This window comes from Lithobates pipiens, unplaced genomic scaffold (genome assembly GCF_037356315.1).
Source record: "Lithobates pipiens isolate NorthernLeopardFrog02 unplaced genomic scaffold, aLitPip1_a1.2 Scaffold_18, whole genome shotgun sequence".
Lineage (NCBI taxonomy): Eukaryota > Metazoa > Chordata > Amphibia > Anura > Ranidae > Lithobates > Lithobates pipiens.
The window spans coordinates 590623060-590634784 of NW_027507758.1; the positions used below are offsets into that span (position 1 = coordinate 590623060).

The 11725-nt window shown below is 44.1% G+C and overlaps 1 non-coding gene across 1 annotated transcript; it reads right to left on the reverse strand.

Annotated features, from left to right (window-relative positions):
• Window positions 1-10044: 10044 nt before the first annotated feature.
• Window positions 10045-10116, reverse strand: TRNAQ-CUG (transfer RNA glutamine (anticodon CUG)). Its single transcript has one exon. It is a non-coding gene; the product is annotated as a tRNA-Gln (tRNA).
• Between the last annotated feature and the right edge of the window lie 1609 nt (window positions 10117-11725).

The window sequence follows — 11725 nt, forward strand, 5'->3', positions numbered from 1 at the left end:
GCAGGCGAACGCCCGATGTTCGAGTCAAACTTATGTTCAAACCCGAACATCGGGCTCATCCCTAGTTGCCAAGACCTGAAAACCCCCACAACTCAGCATCGCAGAAACCAAAAATAGAATTACCAGGGCCATGGTACACGCTAATGGTTGAGGCAGTCCTATTGGACAGGGTACGTAAGTATGAACAGACCATGGGTGGACCATTATCGTCCAGCAGACTTTGATAAAACCTCAGTGCTTGTATGATACATCCTTTAGCTAACCCCCCTCTGTGCCCTTTGCCATCTCTTGCTCCTCATTACCCTCCCACCTTCATTACCCCTCTCCCTAGCTCTTTTCCCTACTTTTCTGTTCCTTGAGGCTTTCTCCTTTTCTTCTCTTCTTGCTCCTTCAGTCTGTGGATTTCCTCTGTACCAGTTACCTGTCCAAATGGATCCTTACTGAGGTAACATCAGCTATTTGTTCTGTTTTGCCAATATGAGACCCTATAACTAGTTGTATGCCCTTTCCTCCCCATTGTATTACTTGACTACAAGTGGGACACAATTGTGAAGTGGAATGAAAACTATTGGATTTTTGAAACTTTTTTAACTAATAAAAAAATGAAAAGTGGGGCGTGCAAAATTATTCGGCCCCCTTGCGTTAATACTTTGTAGAGCCACCTTTTGCTGCGATTACAGCTGCAAGTCGCTTGGGGTATGTCTCTATCAGTTTTGCACATCGAGAGACTGAAATTCTTGCCCATTCTTCCTTGCAAAACAGCTCGAGCTCAGTGAGGTTGGATGGAGAGCGTTTGTGAACAGCAGTTTTCAGCTCTTTCCACAGATTCTCGATTGGATTCAGGTCTGGACTTTGACTTGGCCATTCTAACACCTGGATATGTTTATTTGTGAACCATTCCTTTGTAGATTTTGCTGTATGTTTGGGATCATTGTCTTGTTGGAAGATAAATCTCCGTCCCAGTTTCAGGACTTTTGCAGACTCCAACAGGTTTTCATCCTGAATGGTCCTGTATTTGGCTGCATCCACCTTCCCCTCAATTTTAACCATCTTCCCTGTCCCTGCTGAAGAAAAGCAGGCCCAAACCATGATGCTGCCACCACCATGTTTGACAGTGGGGATGGTGTGTTGAGGGTGATGAGCTGTGTTGCTTTTACGCCAAACATATCGTTTTGCATTGTGGGCAAAAAGTTGGATTTTGGTTTCATCTGACCAGAGCACCTTCTTCCACATGTTTGGTGTGTCTCCCAGGTGGCTTGTGGCAAACTTTAGACGAGACTTTTTATGGATATCTTTGAGAAATGGCTTTCTTCTTGCCACTCTTCCATAAAGGCCAGATTTGTGCAGTGTACGACTGATTGTTGTCCTATGGACAGACTCTCCCACCTCAGCTGTAGTTCTCTGCAGTTCATCCAGAGTGATTATGGGCCTCTTGGCTGCATCTCTGATCAGTCTTCTCCTTGTCTGAGCTGAAAGTTTAGAGGGACGGCCAGGTCTTGGTGGATTTGCAGTGGTCTAATACTCCTTCCATTTCAAAATGATCGCTTGCACAGTGCTCCTTGGGATGTTTAAAGCTTGAGAAATCTTTTTGTATCCAAATCCGGCTTTAAACTTCTCCACAACAGTATTACTGACCTGCCTGGTATGTTTCTTGGTCTTCATGATGCTCTCTGTACTTTCAACAGAACCCTGAGACTATCACAGAGCAGGTGCATTTATACAGAGACTTGATTACACACAGGTGGATTCTATTTATCACCATCAGTCATTTAGGACAACATTGGATCATTCAGAGATCCTCGCTGAACTTCTGGAGTGAGTTTGCTGCACTGAAAGTAAGGGGGCCGAATTATTTTGCACGCACCACTTTTCTGTTTTTTATTTGCTAAAAAAGTTTAAAATATCCAATAGATTTCGTTCTACTTCACAATTGTGTCCCACTTGTTGGTGATTCTTCACAAAAAATTTAAATTTTATATCTTTATGTTTGAAGCCTGAAATGTGGCAAAAGGTTGAAAATTTCAAGGAGGCCGAATACTTTCGCAAGGCACTGTAGTTGTGGAGACATAAAGTTACACCAAGCTAGGGCATCTTTAGATCTTATAAGTTTATGCCCCTGTTGTGATAATGGGATTCACATACCATATAGAAACATTCTGTGGTCAATGTGCATCTAACTCGGACTTTAAGATACCTCTTCATACCAGGAGCTGTGCCCCGGCTGTTCAGATGTGTCATTAGGCAGCCACCTTGTTGTTTTCCTGCGCTGTTTCTTTATCTTTACTCCCTGTACTTACAATACATTAAAATCTTTGAACAAGAGACATCCCAAGGTATTTTAAAGACGCATGGTGAGCCTTTTGAAGTCTACATTTTTGTGTATTTAAATGTATTTTGCTATGGTTGTCAACTTAATAAAATAATTCTCACACACAGAATGGGCAATTTCACCCCAAAACACATTCTGCGACTCCTCCCGAGTATGGGAATATCACAAATGTGAACCTTTTTACATTTTTTGAACTGATTATCACAACATAAACAAACATTGAACGTACAATGTAATGGTCCACTCCATACAAGTGCTCAGGGAATATAGTTTAGTGTAGCGTCACCTGTAGCAGTCACCATTCCTAAAGGCAGTGGAGGCTGTTTTTTTTGGGGGGGGGGGGGGGTGGCATTGGGTGGATTGTTTGCCACCTCCCAAAAAGAAAAAACACCAGCCGCTTCTGCCTTTAGAAATTTTGAGTGCTACAGGTGATGCTACACAACTATATTCCCTGAGCACTTGCATGGAGTGAACCATTACATTACACTTTCATTGTTTGTTTATGTTTGTAAAAATCAGTCGGTTGGGTCACATTGCTCACCCACCCCCGGGTCATTCAGTCAGTAGGTCAGGCCCCCGCGCACTTACCTCATCTCCCAGGCAGTGCTCTGCTCCAGCTGCAAGGGGCTGCTTCCTTGCTTCCCCTGCATCTCCTCCCTCCTCCTTTCCTGGGGGCCAATTGGAGCAGGTCTCCTGATGGGGCTTATTACCTGGCACACCATAGAACAGTACAGGGGACTCACCATAGAACAGTACAGGGGTCTCACCATAGAGCAGTACAGTGGTGTCACCATAGAACAGTACAGGGGTGTCATCAACAGGCAAGTTTGGTAAAAGTGGGGGGGGGGGTGAAAAGTCCAGTAAAAAGTTATGCAAAGTGCCATTGAGTGAGGAGGTGAATGGAAAGCTCAACCATTACACTCGCCCCACTCTCTTCTTATGCCGGGGCTCTCTGAGTGCTCCTGATGCTGGGTGACAAGGCTTCCTCTCAGCTCCCATACCTGGCTGTACCTGGCTCGAGCACAGCAATGTAAAGTTAGACTCATGTACTAGTAGCCACATACCGGCCTACACTGAGCTCCGGTCCCTGCCACTCTCTCCTCCATCCCAGCCTCACAGCAGCCCCAGCCCAAGCAGCACCCGCCACTGCACACACTGCTCACACACCATGCCACCCGAGCGGCTGAAAGGTGCACATATGAAAGAATGCTGGAGAAGGATAGTCGATGTGAGGCTACTGCAGGACGAGGCCAGGGGTGAATGGATAAGCTGAGCCTGAGGAAGGTCTCTATATACAGGAAGGAAGGTGGGTATATATAGCTTTATAAACCCATCTATCTTCCTGTATATTGAGGATGGGCCGAACAACCCCTTGTTCGGTTTGCAGCAGAACTTACAGACAGGGAATTGTTCTAACCCAAACAGCAAACCCCGTTGAAGTCTATGGGAATTGAACAGGCATAATGAAAAGTGAAGGCTTATAGGCAAGTAATTGGCCATAAAAGGTGTATGGGGATCTCTGCACTGCCCGTTTTTGCAGTAGCAGTGATTTTAATGATGCTTAAAGTGAAACAATAAAAATGAGAAATTCCATTTACTTTCATACCTGTGTGTGTGTGTGTGTGGGGTCCCCTTAGTCTGCCTGTAAAGTGGTGCGTCTGTGCGATTTATAGAAAATGCTGCAGTAATTATGACAATTCTTAAGGAAAAAATTTTATTTAACCACTTACCCACTGGGCACTTAAACTAACCTTTTCAATTTTCAGCTTTCGGCGCTCTCACATTTTGAATAATTACTCTGTCGTGCAACACTGTACCCATATGATATTTTTGTCCTTTTTTCACACAAATATAGCTTCATTTTGGTGGTATTTAATCACTGCTGAGTTTTTTATTTATGCTATAAATTAAAAAAGACAGAAAATTAGGTAAATAACTGTATTTTGCTAAGTTTCATACATTTTGACCACAATTTATACTGCTGCATATCTTTGGTAAAAATAAGCCAAATCAGTGTATATTATTTGGTCTTTATGAAAGTTATAGTGTCTAAAAGCTATGGTGCCAATCATTTAAAATTGATCACACCTGATGGACTGACAGCCTCTAATTTATTGAGACCCTAACAAGCCAGGGCAGTATAGATACACTACCCCCCCCCCCCATGACCCCTTTTTGGAAAGTAGACATTCCAAGGTATTTAGTAAAAGGCATGGTGAGTTTTTTGAAGTTGTAATTTTTTTCCCACAATTCTTTGCAAAATGAAGATTTTTTTTATTGATTTTTTTCACAAAATTGTCATATTAACAGGTTATTTCTCACACACAACATATGCATACCACAAATGACACCCTGAAACACATTCTACTCCTTCTCCTGAGTATGGTGATATCACATGTGGGAGACTTTTATACAGTATGGCCACATGCAGAGGCCCAACATGCAGGGAGCACCATCAGGTGTTCTAGGGACATAAAATACACATTTCATTTCTTGACTACCTCTTGCATTATTGAAAGCCCTGGAGCACCAGGACAATGGAAACCCCTTCAAAAATGACCTCATTTTGGAAAGAAAACACCCCACCGTATGATCTATGAGGCATAGTGAGTCTTATGAACATGTCATTTTTTTTACACAAATTTGTCCATTTTTACAATGTTTCTAACACAGCAAAAATTGCACCCAAAATAGATTCTCCTACTCCTGAGTATGGCGACACCACATGTGTGAGACTTTTGCACAGCCTGGTCACATACAGAGTAGAGATGGCCTTGCGGTTCGCCCGGTGGTCGGTTTGCGGCGAATTTTGCTCGTTCGCGATTCGCCAAACCGGCGGACTTCTGGCTCTGTTCGCGGCAGCCATATTTGTTTACATTGTTAAGAACTTTGACCCATGACACATCCATCATGGGGTACAGGACAGTCAATTGAGACATTTCAGCACATGGACAATTGGACATTCCCCCTAATTTATAAATAGACCTGATCTGGCGGCCATTTTACATTCTGTCTTTTGTCAGTGTAGGGTCAGGACGCTGTGTGGAGCAGGGACAGTCAGTTTAATCACTAGCTATTACTATTAGGTCCACAAAAGTCCTTTTAAGGACTGGTATAGGTGTAAAGTATATAGGGTTGTGATACACTTAGAATATACTTTTTTTTCAAGTATACTATGGTGCACTGCTGACTGCTGTGCTGCTGAGTGCTTGCTGACCGATTCTGCAGCTGCCTTTTATCGGTGTAGGGAGGGAAAGTTTGGTGTTTGGAGCAGGGACAGTCTGCAAATCACTAGCTATTAGGTCCACAAAGGTCCTTTTAAGGACTGGTATAGGTGTTCAGTATATAGGGTTGTACACGTATAATATACTTTCTTTCAAATATAGAAAGCATATTATATTTGACTGCCGTGCTGCTGAGCTGATTGATGCCCGATTCTGCAGCTGTCTTTTATCAGTGTAGGGACTGAGAGACAGTTTGGTGTTTGAAGCAGGGGCAGTCTGCAAATCACTAGCTACTAGGTCCACAAAGGTCCTTTTATAGGTGTACAGTATATAGGGTTGTACACGTATAATATACTTTGTTTCAAATATAGAAAGCATATTATAGTGCACTGCATGCAGTGCTGCTGACCGATTCTGCAGCTGTCGTTTCTCAGTGTAGGGAGGGACACAGTTTGGCTTTTGGAGCAGGGACAGTCTGCAATTCACTAGCTACTAGCTAGCTACTATTAGGTCCACAAAGGTCCTTTTAAGGACTGGTATAGGTGTACTATTTGGTGTGTAGTATATAGGGGTGTAATACACGTATATAAAATACTTGCACATATAGAAAGCATAGTATAGTGCATTTCCACTGTGCAGCATTGTGACTGCTGAGTGGTTCTGCAGTGATACTAAAGAGTGACAAACGCAATAAAAAAAAAAAGTATTATAACTGTGTTATAGACCAGTGGCCCCCAAAAATGACAGATTGAAGAGGGGTGCTATATACCTTCTTCCACATACATACTGCACTTCTCTAGAGACTTTTGTCACAGGGTCATTTAAAAAATGACAGGCAGAGGAAGAGGCAGGCCCTTCTGCAGGGGTGGTAAGGGTAGGGCAGGAGCAACAGGCTTGAGCCAAAGTGGCAAATTTCAGAAGGTGCGTGCTATTACGTCAAAGGATGCACAAGACTTGGTTGAGTGGCTCACTCAGCCTCACTCTTCTGCACCCTCCTCATCCTCTCGATCTGCACCCTCTTCACTCTCTGCTGTGTGCACCCCCAAAGACACTACCACCAACACCACCACCATATACCCTCTGCTTGAGTCACAAGAATTATTTTCCGATCCATCACAAGACATTGCCGATGCGCAGCCACTCTTGGCATTGCATCAGCAAGAGGAGGTAGCAACAACCTGTCGTCAGCAGTCTGACGACAGTACCCAGATCAGCCCAAGGAGGAGGTTGGTCCCCGGTGTTGCTGCCTACTCCGAGATCTCTAATTATAGTGGTGGGGAAGGTGACGTCGATTATGACATGTCTAGTGATGTCACGTGGGTGCCCACCGGAGAGGAAGAGGAGGGGAGTTCAGAGGGAGATATGGACCAGCAGATAGGGAGGAGAAGCAGGCGGAACTTAGATTGCACAGGAGGGACAAAGCAGACTGCTAATGTATCAGGAGCGAGGCATCAACCATGTACGGTCACATCTAGCGCTCCCAGGATGCCGGCACATGGCTCCGCAGTGTGAGCTTTTTTTTAACGTGTCCGCTGCTGACAATAGTGTTGCCATCTAAGACCTTTGCAGTCAACGCATAAGTCGCGGTAAGCCCAACACTCACCTAGGGATGACCGCCTTAAGAAGGCACATTAGCTGCCATCATCGAGCCCAGTGGGAGCAACGGAACCCACAAAGCCACACTCGTCCAGCCTCGTCTTCTACTTCTCCTTCTCCTCTCTCCTCACAACTGCCCTCCACTCCACCTTCTATCATGCCACCCTCACGTTTTTCTGCAAAAAGGCAGGCTTCCATGGGCCAAATGTTCGAGCGTAAAAAAATGATGATGCCGGAAACCCTCTTGCCCAACGGTTGACGGCTGGCTTGTCAGAACTGATAGCCCGCAGTTGTTATAAACTGGTGGACTCGGAGGCCTTTTTTTTTAAATCAGAAAATAACTTTTATTTCTTTTGTTGCACAGTACATGGTATAAAATAGGCAGTACATAGAAATACAAAACAACATAAAACACAAAGCAGGAGAAACATTGGAAAAAAGGAGAGAGCCTTAGAGCCGGTTCACACTGCGGGCGATGCGAGGCGACACGACTCGCCGCGCTCTGGCAAGTCGCCCCCGTTCTGTACAATGGAACCGTTCTGAGAGGAGCGACTCGAATCGCTCCGACTCAGAAAAAAGGTTCCTGTACTACTTCTGGGCGACCTCGGGGCGACTTGCATTGACTTCTATACAGAAGTCATCTGCAAGTTGCCGCTGAGGTCGCGGCAGGTCGCGGCGAGGCAAGTCGGTGTCGCCTCGCATCGCCTGCAGTGTGAACCGGCCCTTAAACAGAGTAGTTCCTCAATACTTTCCCTTACATTTGCAAATATAGCTTCTTTTGTTACACTTACTTATTTTGCCCTATTCCCTGCTTAGTTTTACTATTACTCTTTCTCCCTTCATTTCTCTACATATCTTTATTCATTTATCCATCCACTGTGCAGCAATTCCAGAATCATATATCGTATACAGATAAACTATAATAAATGTCATACTGAAAAAATTATGCTTACACAATTGACCCTTGTAATTCTCTTAATTTCTTGTGTTCACATTTTATATTAAATCAACTATAGTAACTTAAAGAGGAAGTAAACCCTGATGGGTTTACTTCCTCTTTTTTTCCCTGCAAAGGTAAAGCATAATGGACTACTATGCATCGCATAGTAGCTCATTATGTGTCACTTACCTGACACAGGAGCCAGCGAAGTCGCCGCTGATCCCTGTAGTCCGCCGCGTCCATCTTGCTGGTGGCGTCTCGCAGCTCCGACCAATGACAGCGGCGAAGCCGCGATGACGTCACTCCCGCGCATGCGCACGGGAGTCGCGCCTCGCAGCTCCGCCGCTGTCATACGGCGAGGCCGCGATGACGTCACTCCCGCGCATGCGCACGGGAGTCGACAAATTTGGCAAATCCATTCTTGGACTTGCCGCATTTAGTGCGCATGCACGCCGCTGTCTACGGCGCATGCGCCGTAGACAGCGGGGCCCATTTTCGGGCAAATATCTCCTAAACCATATAGGTTTAGGAGATATTACTTGGACCTACAGGTAAGCCTTAATCTAGGCTTACCTGTAGGTCAAAGTTGTTTGGAAGGGTTTACTTCCATTTTAATATTGTAGTGTTCCTTCTTCCATAAGCGCAAATGCCAAGTTTTTGTTTGGAATTGTTCTTTTACCTGTTAGTAATAGTTGAGCAACCATGCTTTGAATATCCAACCCATTATCAATCTGTCTTTGATGAGTTGGTAGGGGGCTAACCCCGGGATCTCTAGCCATGCCTGCCACATTAAATAAAATTTTTGCGGGACTTTCCTATGTTGATATGCTAATTTCTCTTTAATTAATAATTTGTTTACACTGTCCACCCATTGACCCTTGGTAGGCACTCGGGATAATCCACCGTTGGGCAATCAGTTTACGCGCTTCGTAAAGCAATCGTAGGATTGCTGTGCATGTGTGTGAGGTCAGTGTCTCATTCTCTAGTGCACCCAGCAGACAAACGGCCAGCTCCACCGGGATAGACATGACATACACTGTAGATACCATGTCTAGCACTTCCCTCCAGAATCTGAAGAGCTTGGGGGACTTCCACAACATGTGGAGAAGATCCCCATGGTCTGTCTAACATTTCGGACATAGGGGAGAGTCTCTGATGCCCCATTTCTCTGGGTGTCCTATAAGCCCTGTGCAATAGGTACAAGTGTGATATTTTGTGGGACGCTGATAGTGAGACTAGGGGGGCTGCCGCTAGACGCAGTTCCCATTTTTCCTCTTCAATGGGGCCAATATCAGTTTCCCACCCCTGTCTGCAGGGTAGCCCAGTAGGGTCTTGCGTTTGTACAAGAAGCGCACTATAGCAACCGCGAGATCATTCCCTTTTTATCCTTCTTCATAAGGATGTTTTGAATTCTAGTATGATCTGCTGGTTGCAGTACAGTAGACCTTGACTGTGCCTGAAAGGCGTGGCGTAGCTGAAGGTATTTGAAGAAATTGTTATTTGGAATCCCCAATTCTGTTTGGATTCCAGAGAACAATTTAAATGTAGAGCCATTATACAGCTGGGAGATATATTTAATACCCGCCTCTTCCCAATTCTTGAAGCCTTTTAGTTTCTGTAGTTCCTTAAGTTATTTGTTGCGCCATATAGGTGTACAAAGCAGGTATCCTTTCAACCCAATCATCTTTTTCATGTATGGCCATAGTGTGTTCAGCAGTTTCACAGTAGGAACCGTTGAATCCAGGTGTGGGTAACCCGCCTCCAGCCCTGTAAGTGCAGACTCACTGTCCCCCCTTCTGTATCTAGTAGCCTACGAATAGGATCGGTCAGGTCTATTAGTCCCCACCCCCCTAGTTGTTGCAGTTGGGATGCTAAAAAGTAAGTCCTGGGGTGCGGGAGAGACATCCCTCCTTCCTTATTATACTGAAGGGTTGACAACTTAATCCTAGCTGATTTGGTCCCACCGAGATTTGAACTCGGATCGCTGGATTCAGAGTCCAGAGTGCTAACCATTACACCATGGAACCTCTGACGCAGGGCCTGTCTCTCTGTACTCAGATTTCCCCAACTTTCATTTCTGGTGCCTCCGTATGTCAGAATGCGCGTCAGTTAAACTGTGTGCCCTTTCATCCCATAGGATCTACTAGTCTACTAACTTTTTCCTAGGCCATCTAACAGCACTTTTACATCTAGACTTGGCCAACGAAGGGCCAGGAACGTAGACGCTGCCTTACCGAGTTCTCTGGGGTCAAACCTGGGATGGTGCCCATGACCATGCGAGAGGGAGCTTGTTGATAAATTTGAAGATAATTAATGGAAAGAGAAGAAATAAAATAGCCCAGCGTAAAAATTCCATACATGCTTTAAAGCATCTTTGTCTTCTCCCTCTCTGAAGTGGAAAATTTGACCCTGGGCAGAAACCCTTTAGACTTGGCGTTGATCAGGGTCACCATAAGATTAATGTCTAGAATCCGTAAATTGCACATAGATGCATTCTGTAACCTGTAAATCGCACATATCTGCATTCAGCAACCTGTAAATTGCACATAGCTGCACTCAGTAAATCGCACATATCTGCATTCTGACACCTGTAAATCGCACATATCTGCAACCTGTAAATCACACTTATCTGCATTATGTAAATCGCACATAACTGCATTCTGAAACCTGTAACTCGCACATAACTGCATTCTGCAACCTGTAAATTGCACATAGCTGCAATCTGTAAATTGCACATAACTGCATTCTGCAACCTGTAAATCGCACATATCTACAACCTGTAACTAGCACATATCTGTATTCTGTAAATAGCACATATCTGTATTCTGCAACCTGTAAATCGCACAAAATTGCATTTTGCAATCTGTAAATCACACATAACTGCATTCTGAAACCTGTAAATTGCACATATCTGCATTCTGAAACCTGTAAATTGCACATATCTGCATTCTGAAACCTATAAATCGCACATAACTGCACCCTGCAACCTGTAAATCGCACATATCTGCATTCTGTAACTCGCACATAACTGCATTCAGCAACCTGTAAATTGCACATATCTGCAACCTGTAAATAGCACATATCTGTATTCTGTAAATCGCACATATCTGCATTCTGCAACTTGTAAATCACACATAACTGCATTCTGCAACTTATAGATCGCACATATCTGCATTCAGCAACCTGTACATTGCACATATCTACAACCTGTAAATAGCACATATCTGTATTCTGTAAATCGCACATATCTGAATTCTTAAATCTGTAAATCGCACATAACTGCATTCTGCAACAAGTAAATCGCACATATCTGCATTATGCAACTTATAAATCGCACATATCTGCATTCTGCAATCTGTAAATCACACATCTGTATTCTGCAACCTGTAAATCGCACATATCTGCGTACTGCAACCTGTAAATCGCACATAACTGCATTCTGAAATCTGTAAATTGCACATAACTGCATTCAGCAACCCGTAAATCGCACATAACTGCATTCTGAAACTGCAACCTGTAAATTGCACATATCTGCATTCTGTAAATCGCACATAACTGCATTCAGCAACCTGTAAATTGCACATATCTGCAACGTGTAGATAGCACATATCTGTATTCTGTAAATTGCACATATCT